Source organism: Callithrix jacchus, chromosome 1 (genome assembly GCF_049354715.1).
Source record: "Callithrix jacchus isolate 240 chromosome 1, calJac240_pri, whole genome shotgun sequence".
In the NCBI taxonomy this organism is placed as follows: Eukaryota; Metazoa; Chordata; class Mammalia; order Primates; family Cebidae; genus Callithrix; species Callithrix jacchus.
Genome location: NC_133502.1, coordinates 19,690,389 through 19,707,711, shown reverse-complemented (window position 1 = coordinate 19,707,711; position 17,323 = coordinate 19,690,389). Strand labels below are relative to the sequence as shown.

General features: G+C 35.2%; 1 long non-coding RNA gene across 1 annotated transcript; it reads right to left on the bottom strand.

The window, feature by feature from the left end:
• Window positions 1-12,328: 12,328 nt before the first annotated feature.
• LOC128930270 (uncharacterized) lies at window positions 12,329-16,846 on the bottom strand. The gene is made up of 2 exons (XR_008478119.2): window positions 13,991-16,846; window positions 12,329-13,165 (listed from the first exon to the last, which is right to left on the bottom strand). It is a non-coding gene; the product is annotated as an uncharacterized LOC128930270 (long non-coding RNA).
• Between the last annotated feature and the right edge of the window lie 477 nt (window positions 16,847-17,323).

Sequence of the window (17,323 nt, the reverse complement as noted above, 5' to 3'; positions counted from 1 at the left end):
ATAAAATCTGCTACTCAGACAAACATTTAGGACTTGGATAACACCCAACATTTCTTATCTGCTTATTCTTTCCCCAAAGCCATCATTCGTTGCAAATATTAATACCAATATTTATAGAATCCATAGAGAATGGGGCAAAAACCTAAACAAAAACAATAAACTCTCCTTTCCATCCTGTTGCTCATTTCAGTATTTTTCAACTCTGATTTGGAATCTTTGTGTTATAAGAAACTCCATGCATATCTGATACTTGAATTTTGAAGATACTTTAACTGGTTACATATTAACCATCTAATTATATATCTCTCTCTATTCTAATGTATCTTAGCTCGGCATATATGGTGTCATCAATTTTGCTGCCATTAGGGTTGGAAATGTTCAATTATTTAGGTTCTCTTTCTGATGGCACAAATGAATTTCTTTCCACGAACAAGTGTAAAAGTGTATCTTTTAGGTAAGCACATTTGTTTCCAAATTGTGTGCATATAATGCTAATAGCATTGATAGCTTGAAATATATATCATAGAAATATCAGTTTATTCACATCATATTCATCAACTGTATGGCTGAAAAGATACTCAAGATTCTGGATGATGACAATATATACTCTCTAAAATTTGAAATTTGTAAAAAGATTTTCCCTGAAATAACTAGGATATTATTTCTTGCATAACTATGAAATATACTGTTTGGGTCTCTTAGACATCCTTGAAGCTACCATTATGTATATCAAAATGGACCTCTTAATTAAATGCAGCTAGCTATCAATTTCACCAGATTAGGTAACAAAATTATTGCTCTCGTTTTGCAGTTGGTAAATATTTTGTGCATGAAAGACCAGAAAGAACATGTTTTACAAAAATTGTAGGTTTTTCAGGATACATATGGTCTCATATTTTTATTTTTTCTTTCTCAGAATCTCTAAAAGTGTATTTAAAAAATTAGCTCACCAGATGTACAAAAGCAGGTCACAGACCTGATTCATCTCTTAGTTTGCTGAAGGTCACGGTAGCTTGCTTTTGTAGGAAAAATGGCATTTATGATAAGTATGATATCATAAGATACACACTTGGAATGAGACCTTTGTTAAAGGAATGTGTAAGACCAAATAACTATAATTTCCTAAATATTAACATTTTGCTCTAAATAATTACTTTATCATGATGACTCTGTCCTAGGTAAGCTAAATTATTTAATTTGCATTGATAAATAAGTTAATTACTATAATAATAATGCCTTAATATCAACCTTTTTTTTAACATGATAAAAACTTTGTTACTTATTAATGACAGAATCCAAGCACACAATCTTTCACTTGATAACTTAGAGAATCATGCTCTTTGGGTTTTGTAATTTCTTTCATCTCTAGGTTTTTTGAATCCTGCTTATTCAGTCAGAATATGAGGAACAAAGACTTCAGGTTTTGCAGGTAGGGTTTTGTGGGCATTCACATAGAATAGAATAAGTTCTGGCATGTTATATTGGCCAGATCTTGAGCAACATGGCCACGGCTAATGTTAAGTACGTGTGAGAAGTGTAGGTTAGCTGTGTGCCCTGCAGGAAAAGCAAGCAGATTCTGTCAAGCACATACAGTTCTGGGACACACTTAAGTTCTATTTCTTTCCCTTCAATTATACTATCCACCTTAAGGTGCCTACTAGACTGGCAGAGTTCACTCCGTAGAGTACCCTGCCCATTTGTATACCAATGATTCATCATTCTTGCCACAATAGATTAGATCAATGTTGGACATCTGACTACAGATAGCTGTTTATTCTACCTGGTTAATGGATGTGCCAACTAGATTTCTCTTGGAAGTTGTAACTCAAGGCATTAGAAAAGTCAGCTAAGAAATAATATTGAGTGGCAGTAGAGTCAAAGATAGAGAGTAGTTGAGGCACCAAGATTATGAATAATCATGCATGCCTGAGGCTGAGAGTGCAGCAAGATAACTGAGCTCCACAATCCCATAGTCCCAACAGATGAATGCAAGACTAGTCTCAGTTACTTGACCTTTTTCTATCTTTCTTAATTCTGTTGTATACTAAGGAAAGGATGGGCGTGATGGCACATGCCTGTAATCCCAGCAATTTGGGAGGTTGAGGTGGGTGATCACCCGAGGTCTGGAGTTAGAGACCAGCCTGTCCAACATGGTGAAACCTCATCTCTACTAAAAACACAAAAATTAGCCTGGCATGTGGCATGAACCTGTAATCTCAGCAACTTGAAAGGCTGAGGCAGGAGAATTGCTTGAACCCAGGAGGCAGAAATTGCAGTGAGCTGAGATCGTGCCATTGCACTGCAGCTAGGAAACAACAGTGAGACTCCATCTAAAATAATAATAATAATAATAATAATAATAGAATAACCTAACTTCAATTAAGTTTGCCTAGTCCTTATCTTAAATTCAAAATTTATTGTATGAAAACATTTATTTAATTTGATCAAATTTAACCAGTTTGATTTTAACCAAGATAGAACTTATCCCTCATTAGTAATAAATACATATTCATAGATTCCCCCATACTGATGACGGGTCATATCGGACTCTCTGTGCTCTGTCCTTCCATGTGTATATATTTCCCATATGACATTTTCCATATTGTTGATGCTACTTATTTTTTTCCCATCAGATTGTGACTTCTTTGGAGCACTCTAAGCACAGATATATTTAATTAAGCATGTATTATATTCAAATGTCTCAAGTGAAAGGAACTGGTTGCTTTAGCCAATCACCATCCACTCATTTTGGGGATAATTAACATCAGGAATATAGTCTTGATGACCACGAGCCATAGCACAGGAATTTAAACTTACTAATAGACATGAATTAACACATGCTTTGATCAGTTACATAATGCACATTTTTATGTATGTATATTAACATACACATATTTTCTTGATGTATTTACTGGATCGCAACCTATTAAAAATAGTTGATGGAACTAGAATCAAAGTTTCTGATACCTTGAGTAAGAGAAAGAAAGATCACCTCTGAGTGTCAAGCCCAAGGAAAGTCACTTAAAAGGGCTATAAGTTAAAGGCAAAGAAATGATATTCTATTTTTCTGAAAAAAAAAAAAAAAAAAAAAAAAAAAAAAAACTTGGCAAAGGCCCAGAAATGCTTATTTAAAATGATAGGACCAGGATCATTGTTAATGGTTACTAAAAGAATTCTTAAACACTTGCATTTCACAGAATGCTACAACTCCAAATAAATGGGAGAGGGGTAACTGGGCTGGCAACATTTACTTTTTTCAAGCAAGGTTATGAAAAGCCAAAAACAAACAAACAAACAAACAAAAAACCAGATCCCAAAGTAGAATCTTCCATTTTGTTTTATATGGAAGGAGAGGCATTTCAGTTCAAAAATTAGAATGGAAATAATCTCAGCCTTTAAAGTCCTTAACAATAAATACATTTAACTTTAGAAAAAATTGTACTAATTTAACTTTTTTTCTTTTCATTTGACATGGACAAATACAATATCATTATGTAAAGACACTGGTTTGTTGATCAGCACTTAGAAATAGCTAAATTCAATTTGGTTCCAAAAATAGATCATATGTACCAAGGACAGAGAGCAGTCCAGTGCCAAGTACTTAGATGTGGTTGAAAGAATCAAATTGAAATGACTAAGACATACTAATAATGTATTTTCTCCCTATTAAAGATTCTTACGTGTGCTAGGGAAAATCCGCCTCTCAGTTCTCACTTGAGCTGGCAAAGCAAAACTACGCTAGATACAGGTGAGTGGAGATCCAAATGGAATTAGCAGGAAAAGGCTCAAAATCAAGACAAACAAAATTGTCATTAGATCTTAAGGATATAATCTGTTTGATTTTTCCTTGTGCAGAAATCAAGAGCTACTACTTTCATTGCTAGTTAAAATAATATGCTGAAAGAGAAGTACTGCATTATTTAAAGAGAAGCGGATCATTTTTCGTTGACATCAGTTGAACAAGCTCAGCCTAATTATTGCTTATCCATGAAAAAGGAGAAGATGAGCTGGTGATAAGGTAATATAGGTAAAATTTTGATATGACTTACTATACTGCAAGATTCATTTCCTGTCAAAACTGCCTGTGGTCAAGAAATTTTAAAGAATCCTTGTGCTATCTATGTTAGTATGTTTTCATGGTGCTGATAAGGAAACAACTCAGACTGGGCAATTGACAAAAAAAAAAAAAAAAAAAAAAAAAAAAAAAAAGAAGCTTAATTGGACTTACAGTTCCACATTGCTGGGGAAGCCTCATAATCATGGCAGAAGACAACGAGGGGCAAGTCACCTCTTATGTGGATGAAAGCAAGCAAAAAAAGAGCTTCTGCAGAGAAACTTCTGTTTCTCAAACTATCACATCTCCTGAGACCCATACACTATCACAAGAACAGCATGGGAAAGACCTGCCCCAATGATTTAATTATCTCCCACTGGGTCCCTCACACAACTGGTGGAAATTATAGACACTACAAAATGAGATTTGGGTGGGGACACAGAGCCAAACCATATCATTATTCATCACTCTATATGCTATATTCTGGAGTTTGCCATTTTTGTATGTTCACCCTGTATTTTTATGTTTCAGAAAACTCAGTTCTGTAGATGTGTCCTGAATCTATTTTCCAGTTCATTATTTGTAGCTTTATGTTTGGTCTAGTTAATTTTCTCTCTTGGTTTCATTAACATCTGTAGCTTTTGGTAATTATAACAGCAAATACCAAATACTTTCATGGAAACCAGGCACACGTTAAGTGTTGAATTTTATTTTCACCTTCTAGTACTCCAGGACCTTTTTTTAGCAAGGCCTGAACTGTGGTTTAAGAACCACAATGCTGAGGTCAGAGAGAGAAAGAAATCTTGAGTCCATGCTGATGAGTTTGGATTTTGTCCCATAATAAGCCTACAGGAGAGTATTGTGATAAAATTAATTTAAAACAGCAACCTTGGTGACAGGAAAGGTGATAAATTAGAAGGGATTAAGACATGAGCAAAGTTAGAAAAAAAACAGTGCTCTCTTTAAGGGATTCTTAGAAGCTAAGATAGGAAATTTTCACTGGGGATAGCGAGGAAGGAGTGGATTAAAGAGACATTTGAGGGTAGAATTGACTTTCTATGACAACTAATAGACAGTTGGGGGAGAAATCTAGGCTAGTCTTAAAAACAACTGCGTTTCCATTGTGACTGGCCAGGCAAAAAACATGCTGAAAGAAATTAGGAGAAACAAATTTGGAAAGAAAATATCATGTTTTAGACAGACACCGTTCCCATAGAATATATAGGGGTATTCTGAGGAGTTGCCTTTATAAAATGAACACGTGGACATCATGCTTCCCAGGGAAAAGCATTGGTAATCTTATGATTCTTCTCTGAGTAAGACTGAGCTGTTCATTATTTCCCAACGGAGCCTCTAACATATGACTCTTCTTCCTCTTCATACCCCTCTTTCTATAAGCTTTGGCTGGCTACGTTCATGATTTTCCTTTAGCTATGCCTCAATGCTTTCATTCTCTCAAACTACCGTCTTGCTTACTTCATATCTCCTTGGGCACATTTGCTTCTTCAGCAAGAAAAGTACTCACCTCAGGGAGGTGAGCATCTATTAAGACTCCACCCATAGCCAGGCATGGTGTGCATCCCTATAATCCCAGCTACTTGGGAGGCTGAGGTAGGAGAATCGCTTGAACCTGGGAGTCAGAGGTTGTGGTGAGCCAAGATTGTGCCATTGCACTCCAGCCTGGGCAACAAGAGTGAGACTCCATCTCAAAAAAAAAAAAAAAAAAGACTCAGCCCAACACAATCACCATCTCTTTGGAGTCACTTTTGTCTTCTTCCTGAGCCTCTATCCCCAAGGTCAAATTTACAAGTTACTTTTACATTCCCAGATTGTATTCATCAAATTCATTAAATTCAATGTTTACATACCTGTTTCCCTCAGTACAGGACAGATAATGTCTTGTATTTGATTTTCTAGGCAAATGGCCAATGTATATAAGGGAGAATGTTGTTTGTAGGAACTTATGACTAAATGAATGAACTAGTGACTGATTGAGATGACATTGTGTGTTAGGCAGTTGTAACTGTGAATCAGATGTCTCAAAGGTAGATTGTACAATAAAGGAGATATTTGGGTAGCACCAAATAGACAGATGATTATTTCAATGGATAAGGGGGTGGTTAAGGTGTTCAAGTGCTGAAGAGAGTTACTGAGGTGAAGAATGGAAAGAGGCTACTAAGTTTGTACCTAAAGAATCAAGTAAGGACAGAAATTATTGTTGGGTGATAGTGACTAACATGAGGATGGCACTGGCTTGTTCTGTAGGAAGTATGTGAAATTGTGTATCTATGTGATATGGCTTGGATATTTGTCCCCTCTAAATCTCATGTTGAAATTTGATTCCCAAAATTGGAGGTGGGGCCTGGTGGGAGGTGTCTGGGTCATGGGTGGTAGATCTGTCCTGATAAGTTTGTTGCCAACCTCACAATAATGACTGACTTCTCATTCTATTGGTTCCCAAGAGATTTGAAGGTTAAGAAGACTCTAGCACCTCCTTCTCTCTTCCTCCTTCCTTTTTTTTTTTTTTTTTGAGACGGAGTTTTGCTCTTGTTACCCAGGCTGGAGTGCAATGGCGCGATCTCGGCTCACCGCAACCTCCGCCTCCTGGGTTCAGGCAATTCTCCTGCCTCAGCCTCCTGAGTAGCTGGGATTACAGGCATGTGCCACCATGCCCAGCTAATTTTTTGTATTTTTAGTAGAGACAGGGTTTCACCATGTTGACCAGGATGGTCTCGATCCCTTGACCTCGTGATCCACCCGCCTTGGCTTCCCAAAGTGCTGGGATTACAGGCATGAGCCACCGCGCCCGGCCTCTTCCTCCTTCTTTCACCACATGTCTGCTCCCTCTTTGCCTTCACCATGACTGAAAGCTTCCTGAAGTTCTCACCAAAAGCAGATGCTGGCATTGTGCTTATTCTACTGCCTGCAAACTGTGAGCCAAATAAACCTCTATTCTTTATAAATAAGCCACCCTCAGGTATTCTTACAGCAATGCAAATGGACTAGGACTCTCTCTCTCTCTCTCCCTCTCTCTCTCTCTCTCCCTATCATCTATTTATATCAATCATCTATCTTAGTTTAGTGATCACTGATGTTTTTATGAGATAATTAGAGAACATTTCATTGGCCAGAGCCTATTACATAACCCCAGCTCTACACAGCAAATGAATGGGTCTTTCACAGCTGAGTTTCAAACAAGGAATCCTAAACTAGCATTATGCAACCCCAACTTCTGTGACATCATACTAGACAGACTAGTTCAAAACATTTTAAAATATAGACATATAGGTATAAATATATATGCCAAATTTGATTCCTTTATTCATGAAAAACATTAATATATCCTTTCCATAGTTTGCATTATAGTTTCACATAGAACATATAAAAACTACTTGAATAGGAATCTATTTTGCTATAGAAAGAGTAAGACATATTGAGACATCTTAGTGAAGCCTCCAAGAAAATAATTTCACAGCATCAAATCAGTAAATTTATTTGTATGTCTACATTTTGAACTTAAAATGCCCATATGAAGACTAATTTTTTTATATAAAACTTATTTACTTAAAATGAAAACTAACATATGTCCTTATGAGACCTAAGAAAAATAAACCTTTATTTGGATTAGTTATGTTTTAAAAGGCTGTATAAGCTAATTATTAAACTAGTGAAGTGTTACATTTATTAGATTAATTGACCTACTTAATTATATTTTAAAAATATTATATTGATTGCACCAGAATACCTTTACTCCTACTAAACAGAGATTTACCAAATCATATATCCTCCTCTTCATAATTAATTTCATTTATCATATAAAATATCAATTGTATAATCATGACGATGATCTATCACTCAGCAGCTGAATGTTCTACAAAATAAATGACCTGCTCATCATTGCAGCAAAGAAACTTCAAGAGTTTCCGAAGTAGGGCAGATCACAATGGTGACATTAAACTCTTCAACTGAGAATAATTAGATTTTATTTTCAGTATTCAGTGACCTAGACTAAAATTTAACATAATATAGGAATAGTTTATATACATTTGGCCTTATTTAGCTGCAATTGTTCAGTCTACATTCTGTTGAAGTAGCTATTATCTCTGAAAACTTTTCACAACATCTGTACTGGCTACTCTTAGCCACAATTTAAGAATTAGGCTTGATCAGTGGCAAAAGAACAAACAAACAAAACCTAGTGTCGCTTTCACCAAAGTTACAGGAATTGGCTGTTAAATCATTTTAGTTTCAGTGTCACTGAACAGAAAGACAAAAGCACCGGTGTTACCTGTGAAAAACAATTTTTAAATAATCATGGTAGCAATGGAGGGTGGTTATATATTTTCTATTTTGATAACTAGTGCAATATAAAAAAGAAACAACTTCAATTAGTCTGATTTCTATTTTGTCACGTGGTTCAAGAGAAAGCATGTGTTAGAACAAATAACATTTATCTTTTATATCAGGTATCATTAGACACAGCTCAGTTTTAGAAATGTAATATCCTTTTCCACAATTAGGTTTAAACGTTTGATTTCCCACAATACTTACTGCAGCAAAGATTGTGCCATCTGCTTTCCTTCGGAATTTGCTTTCATAGGTGTGAGGCAGCCTGCTACCTCATGTCAGCATCTATTATAAGGCACCATGCAAAGTGACATGACACAGAATGACAGATGCAGCCACCTCAACATGGCATCCATGAAGCTGATACTGACGAGGCTGCAGCTACATGTGCTTCACATCCTAGCTGAGAAAAAATGGAGAAATGCTCAGGTACTCTTATTTTTGTGTTTGTTATCTCTACTAATCTAATTTTTTGAAAGCAACATAAAACACAGTTGATTTTTATCAAAATATCCATAGCAGAACCAATAAGATTAGTGAAATTAGGAATCACCATTTAGGCTGTTGTTTCTTAAGCCAATAATCAAATGAATCACGTGAAAATGCTAATAAAATCACATGGTTTTATATTCTGAACGTATTTGAAATTGAACACATTTTTCTGACCCCAAACCAATAAAATGGCAATAAACATCATAACCTCAACATCTAGACATTCTATAAGTTTATGGTTTTGCCATTTTTAATGTTCAAAACTCTATAATGCTTCTTATTTTGTGTTACATGCTTATTTTTTACAAAGATTACAAAAAATAGATTGTAATCTTACTGAAGAAACACGCCGTATTTAGTGGCCTTTAATGGGAGAGGTATACGTAAATACCCTAGAATATCTAAGCCATACAAATTAATATCGTTACAAAGGGACTTTAAGCCTTGTGCTGCTAAATGTCAGTTCTTGTACATCTTGACAATTGAAATAAAACACTTATTTTCTTTAAAATAATGTTTAAATTCATTGTGGGATGTGGTAGTTTTGAAGACAGCATGAGATTAAAACTTATTCTTGTAAACATATATGCATTTAAAACAATTTTGGTAAGCATAATGAAAAACACATTAAAAGGCCTTTGATTTCAAAAGTGACAAAGCATGATCTTAACTTATTTTTGTTTAAATGACACCATAAACAAAGGTATATACTAATTTCATTTTTTTAGAAAGAAGCATGCAAATGGATTAATATTTTTGCCTATTCATATCTGTTCATATAGGCAATAGACTAATATTCAGTCTGAAAACCAGAAGATCTGGATCTGGCCCCCAGTGGCACTCTGATTATATAATTTCTGGCAAGGTTGTTAGACCCTCAATCATATACTTGCCTCCGAATCATGTGTTCATTCTAACATGATATGATCTGATATCTATTACATCTCTGTAGCACAAGGAATAGTTATGAATTTATTTGATTTCTAACTGAGTAAATCCTGTGAGCATTTGAGTTGCTGCCATCTGAAAAGTTTAAATCCTTTTATGTAAACAAAAAAAATCTGTCTCTGTCATTGTCTAAGTGCATATATATATATATATATATATCCATATAAACATAAACAACTGGCTTTACCTATAAGAACTAAACTGTAGATATTTGGTAGAAAGAGAAGGCTAATAAGGCTTACTGCAATCAATATAACATTCTAGAATTTGTCACAGGGCATTTTCCTAGATTTTCACTCCTTATATGGTTGCATCAGGGCCTAAATGATTAAATATTTATGTTATATTTTTCACAGACACTGCATACATTTGGTTATATATTATGGGAAGGGTCAGCGGTGTATTTTTGTGTCAAAATATAAAAGTTCATATATGTGTGACTGACCAAGAAATATCTATCTTCTCTTTGATAATCTGTTGAATTCTACATTCAAAATAAAAGTAGAATCTTCACAACTCTCCACTCTTCACAAACTAAAGTTAGAATCTTACTAAATTAAAATCCATGGTATTAACATTCTTCTAATGTACCAAACATGCTTAGTGTTACTTGTATTGCTTTTGATTTCCCTTTTTCCTTGGTGCTGACATTTACCTTTTATAGAATCCACTATTAATATTTTCTCCCTAATTTCCAGGCTCGAGACAAACCTTGTCATGGTGAAACAAACGTGTTAAAACAATGTCCCTCCCCTTCTACCCATCTTAAATATTTAATGTGCTATTCTAAAAAGACAGGATAGGACAAAAGCTTAAATACCATTTTCAATCTGAATCTCTCTTATTGGAAAAACATAAAAGTGTTGTCATTTTCATTTTTTATTCAATCAAAATTCTCAGAATAAAGTTTTACATTCTTTTTGATTAATGATCAAATAATCTTGGCATTTTGGGGAGCAATTTGTGCTTTGTCCTAAAAGATAATTCTGAGCACTGGCCCTCCAAAGTCATAGCAGATTCCTGCTAGATATTGGCTCTTTGACAAAATATATCATGTTGAGTATGTTTTCAGGATCCAGGTCATTTAGCATTATTTGGATTAATACTTTGAAAAATTTCAACACCTTGCTCATGAGTCACATATTAACTATTTGTGACAAATAATTTTGTAATCTTTTTTAGAAATTATATTTGTGTAAATTTTATAAAACAAATAGTATTTATTTTAAAAATTATTCATTAGCAATATCCCACTTGCAGAACATTTTATTTACCATTTTCTCATTATGCAGAGGTTTTCACAGTTGGAACCTAGAGTATGGTTCTATAACAGTTTTTTTTTTTTTTTTGGATTAACAATGTTATTATAAACATTTTAAATTGTTACCTAATTATAACAGTTATAAATAATAGTTATCATTTTAGAGGTCATAACCAAAACAATTATAACTGCAATTTGATTATATACTATATATATTATCTTTCTTCCCTAACAAACTTATGATTTGATATTAATTCTAATTTATATATAAGAACATTTTAAGTTGAAGATATGAAGGGATTGGCCAAAGTTTCTTGCAGCTAGCATATGGATATCCGGGGAATTCGGATTCTCTCTGGCTCAAGTTGCTCATCCTTCATACCTATCAGTACATTTACTTCCTCCAAAATGTTCATTAAACATATAGATTAACATTTATGATGCTTTTGCTTTTTGTTTTCATATTATGTTGTTGGCACAAAATTACCTTCTATGTGTTACCTAGTTTTGAAAGGAAATATGGTTCACTAGGTGGGTCTCTATCCATATTAATAAACAAGTGTGTGTTCTCAAGGCAGTAGCTTTAGTTAGGTCAGTAAATTTCAGCCTCTGACATCTCATCTGCAAAATAAAAATAATTAATCCTAACACATTGAGTTTGTGTTAGAAATGTCTTTCATGTTAGAAAGACATTATCCATGAATAATTGCTCAGTACATGAAACATAATAGACATTCTATACATTTTAATGGTCATAAAATAACAAAAGCATTTCATGGATGAATGAAATTAGTATTGACAATTATATTTGAAAGAGCAAATCAATAAGCAAAAATGAAATAATAGCCCAAAACAGTGATTAATACTTCATCAATAACTACAAGTTATGGAAAAAGCCTGGTTCATTTCTTGCCCTCTCCCTCCTTCCTTCCCTTCCCCCTCTCTTTATAGTCAGTCTTTTCTTCCTACTCCTTCTTCTCAACTTTTTTTCTCTTGTTCTCCTTTTAAGTTTACAAATGTCTTTTGGCTTCAGACATTTCTATTCCCGTTTTAATTTGCATAAATGTTACTGCAAGTTACATGTCTCTATACAGTTTTAAGATGTTTTTATCTTTATTATATATAACTGGAGTTGAGAGGGTATAACATATTTGATTATATCTTAAAGCCTTGCACCGTGATATCTGTGCAGCATATCAGCTCAGAGAAACAGCACAATATTCCAGTTTTATTGCCTTTATTTTACAGAATAGAAAACGTATGTGAGCTAGAGTCATTGCTGGGATGAAGACCCAGTTCTGCCAAGCCCCAAAGCCCATAGACTTTTTATTTTTCAGCACTTCAAATGAAATCCACACACAGGCTGTTTATGTCAGGTAGCCACACTTTTGAAGAAATTGGCATTGAATTTTAAACAAAGAAGTCAAAATTTTAGGGACACCATTTGAAATAAAAATTTTTTTTCAGAAAAGCATAGTGAGAGAAACCATATGTATTTTTTAAAAAAAATTATTAGGTGAGTAGGTATAAACATCTAGAGATGTTGCATATTAGCAGCAAAGTATAAAAGGCTATGTATTCGTTCATGTAGTGTCTTGTTGTATATGGCTGTTTCCATAAATGCATATGTTTAGTAATTTACAAAATATGATCATATATTAACAGTTATGAATGAATAATGTAAGGTAAAAAGAAAAGCTACCCTTAGATAGCCATGCCTGTACATTCCATTTTTCAGTTTAGTTTGTGGGCCATTTGTCCCTTGCTAAGAGCATGCTCAAAATTTTAGGCCAGGTGTGGTGGCTCACGCCTGTAATCCCAGCACTTTAGGAGGCCAAGGCAGGAGGATTACCCAAGGTCAGGAGTTTGAGACCAGCCTGGCCAACATGCTGAAACCCCGTCTCTACTAAATACACAAAGATTAGCTGAGCATGGTAGCCTGCGACTGTAATCCCAGCTACTCGGGAGGCTGAGACAGGAGAATAACTTGAACTCAGGAGGCGGAGGTTGCAGTGAGATCACGTCATTGCACTCCAGCCTGGGCAACAAGGGCAAAACTCCACCTGAAAAAAAAAAGTAAAAGATCAAGGAGAAACTGCAAACTGTTCTAAAAAAATTACATTTTGAACTTAGGCCTATGAAGTGGCAATAATCATCATCTGAAATTCAGCAATTTTAATGTACTATTTTGGATGATTCTGATTTTATATTTCACATATGCTTATTTTCTTTATCAACTGGTTGGTAACTGAGAACATATATTTGCTTATTTATAAATATATAATCTATTACTAAAAATGAAACTAAATGAAATATGCTAATAACTACTGAATTTTTTAAAAAAATTTTATTTATTATTATTATTATTATTATTATTTTTAGAGACAGGGTCTTGCTCTGTTGCCCGGGCTACAGTGAATTCCTGGTCTCAAGTAATCCTCCCTCCTTTTAGTCCCAAGCAGCTAGGACTACAGGCTCACACCACTACACCCAGCTAATTTTTTATTGTACTTTTTTTATGGAGAAGGGGTCTCACTATGTTGCCCAAGACCGTTTTAAACTCCTGGCCTCACATGACCCTCCTGCTTTGGCCTGCTGAAATATTGGAATTACAGGCCACCACGTCTGACCTAATTGTTGAACATTTTAATAGAGAAAATCAGTAATAAAGACATGACCTCTATTTCATACCCAGGTCTCCACATTCCCCATTTTTTGGTAAATGTCTCACAAACACCATTATAGTTTTAGGATTTATAACCATATGTGGATGGGAGTGCTAGGCAGTTCATTCTCTTGAGTAGACAAATTAGACAGTTTTAGGAATGGAATCTGCCACCATATACTATATTTTATCTCTTCTAGGAAACAATGTTCTCCTAACTTACCAACCCTGAAATCAGGATACATCTTGAAATCAATGGCATCTTTCAGTATCTGCTGGCAGGTATTAGCCACTGGAGAAATGACTGCAGTTCCATTTATCCTCTTGCAAGGCAAAAAAAAGGGGGGCTCCATTGTTTCTAAGAATGGAAGGCGATCAAGTTGTGCTATATTTGGCAAGTGGGATAGGCACAAATTGGTGGCCTATCAGCTGAAAGCCATGTAGGGAAGAAAAAAAATAGAACATGACAACTCACTTGGAATATATTCAATACACTGCAAAGTTTCCAAAAGCTACTATGACCAATATGTATGCTGTGTAGAATTATTCCTGAGCATGCATCATAGTTTATAACTTTTTTTTCCCAGTAGTACGTTTAATGGTACATTTCATAATCAATTGGCTATTACGTTTAAACAAAATCAACGTATCTTTTATATAAATAGGAAAGCCTGCAATTTCATTATTTCAGTGTTTAAGCCCTTTGTTCAAATGCACTTCTGAGAGACTGACCTATGTGTATCTCTGTGAGCAGTATTACAAGTCATGCTTACAATATTTAGAAAAAGAGGCAAAATACTAAAAGGGAAAAGCAGCTACTAATGAAAAAAAAAAACATATTATTTTGACTGATGCCTTATTATCAGAAAATTGGAATTAAACATTAATGGCACAAATAAGCGCATTAATGCTAAAATATTTACTTACTTAAAATTAATTTATTAATTAATAAATCCTTGCCATTGATCAACAGTGTTGATGATGCAAAAGGTTTAGTGAAACAATAATTTGTAGAGGTAATTTTTTAAAAACAAGTTGATACATAGAAAACAGTCTTTCATGATTGAGGAGATGAAAATATTATCTTCATCCAGGTGCTTCTGAAATAGTTTTAATGAATTCATTCATGTGTTTTTTTTTTATCTGCTCTGCCAGTATGTAAATTATTCTACAAGAGTTAAGTAATTGAAGAGGCTTAGTAAATCTTCCAGGAAACTATGATACGGTTTAATAAATTATTCCAGCCAGAGTAGTAACATGATTAATATACTCCCCATATTGTTCTGCTTTTTTCAGAAAATATGAATGAATGCAGAAAAACACTCTAACAGAAACACCTAATTGAGTTGGCTTTACCATTAAGGATTCCATTAAGATCAAAGGATCCTATTTCATCCATCTTAAACCTTCACCTGGCAGAGGTGATTTTATAAATCATAGTCTGCTTTTAAAGTTATGCTTACTAGAAAACAGGTCACAATATTACCAAGGCTGTGGGGGATACATCAGGAGGGAGTGAAGGAGCATACTTGCAAAAACATCCACATTCCGCTTCAGTGGACACATCTATTGCTCCAGTTTTTAAGAATCACTGTTTGGAGTCCGGTTTACCCATTTCTGTATGCCAAAGACAACAAACAATCCACTCCTCAGAGTCAGAGAACTCAAGATGCCGCTTGCAACTATTCATGTAAAAGGCATCTAGACATAGGGCCTGTGTTTCCTCTCTTGATAACCTAGCCTTTTTATTCCTTTCACTGAGGACAACAGACCAGATTAAAGCACATTAAAAGATAAGGCATTCACTACCATTAACTCTCACTGTGGGCAATGTTTATCTTAAGGTTGTGAGAAATCTGGTCAAAAATATATGAAATGTTGGCATGTTTTTACTTACAAACCTTTGATTTTTTTTTTTAAGCTAGAATGTTGGGATTAGCTGATGGTTCCTTTCCTCATTTACATTATTTTTGCAGCTTTTTATTTAATCAGTAAAATGGTTAGTATTCCCAGGGTCTTCCTTACCACCCACACATACTTGCTGACATAGTAACATTGACAAGGAAATAAATGCTTAAAGAACTGTGGGCTGGATATGCACTTTACATGCCCTTAACCACTTAGCTAGACTCAAGTAATGAAGCATCAAAAAGCAAACTCACCAGTTACCTTTTATATGTGAAAAGAAATAATACTTAGTTTAAAATAAAGGTGAGTTCTTTTTTTTTTTTTTTCTGAAGTTCAACATTATAATCCTGAAACGCTGCTGGAATTCTGGCTTCTGAGGTTTGGCTGAGGAATGCTGTTGGTGGGGCTCATGTCTTCCCTGTACACACCCACAATGGAAAGATTCACTTCAGCTCCATATAAATACACTATGTTCCAGTGTTGGCTTAACTCATTACCCTAAACTTGACCTTTACTAGAGAAAGAGTGTTGGAAATGTGGTTAGCTTCTGAGGCAAATTCATAAAAGCCGACCTACATATTGAACATAGAGTAGCTTTCCAAACTCATGGAGGATGGACCCCCTTTCCCTGTGTCAATATTGTTTCCATGGAAAATTCCCTGTACATTCCAAGTGGGATGCTCTCTCTCCATGAGGAGGCCAAAGCACGTCCCATTCTAGCAAGAGAAACAGAGGTAGTTCCCTGCCTTATCTCCTGTGCTTCCTGATTCTGAGAGGGGAGGAACACCTTTAACAGAGTGGCATTACAGCTATTGTGGATTGAGTCAATGACTCATGAATTCAGGGCTACACTGAGGTTGAAGATCAGAAATGGTCTTCCTAGAAGGTTGATGAAGGGTAGCAGACTCTCATCAGAACCTCCTAACAAACCAGATTTAGCTGGTGTCCCAATCATCACTGTCACTTATCCCATGTGGCTCCACTTGTCACAGACTCTTTTCCTGTCACCACCTCCTGTGGCTTCTGACCAGCACCTCCAGCCTTCCTTTCTGCCTCTTCCTTACAGGAGTCCTTCCCTCTTTGGAACAAGGGTGCTGCCATGTTTCTGGTGTTAACCATGGTGGAATCAGATGGAGAATAAACCATTTTCCTGGAAACAACTGTACTTTGTCTAAATGAGAAACGAAACATAATTTTTAATATTATTTCAATCGAATATTGCATGCAGAAACTTCTATTCATGTTTAATAAGCTTAGTGGGGTTAGTAATTCTCTAAGTAAAACTTACAACAGGGCATCACTTTGAGGCAGAGATCGGAGACTCTGAAGAAAGAGCACTGGTGGGTAAGAGAATGAGTAGTGGCTCCTTTCTCTACTGTACCTGGTGATCTGGAGCAAGGTCAAGGGCACAGACCTGGGGTGAAAAGCATAGAGGGTCAAACTCTCAAGGTCGGCTAACAGAGGGTCAGGGAACACACAAAGGAGAAAGATCCAAGGCCATAGCTGTGGAGTGGAAACCAATTTATTTGAGGTGCTACTACAAATATTCATTTTTAAGATGAGTGGGGAGACTAGAAACTACCTAAACATATCCCAGCATTTTACTAAAATGTAAACAGTGCGAAGAATTTCCATCCTAAGCCACTTG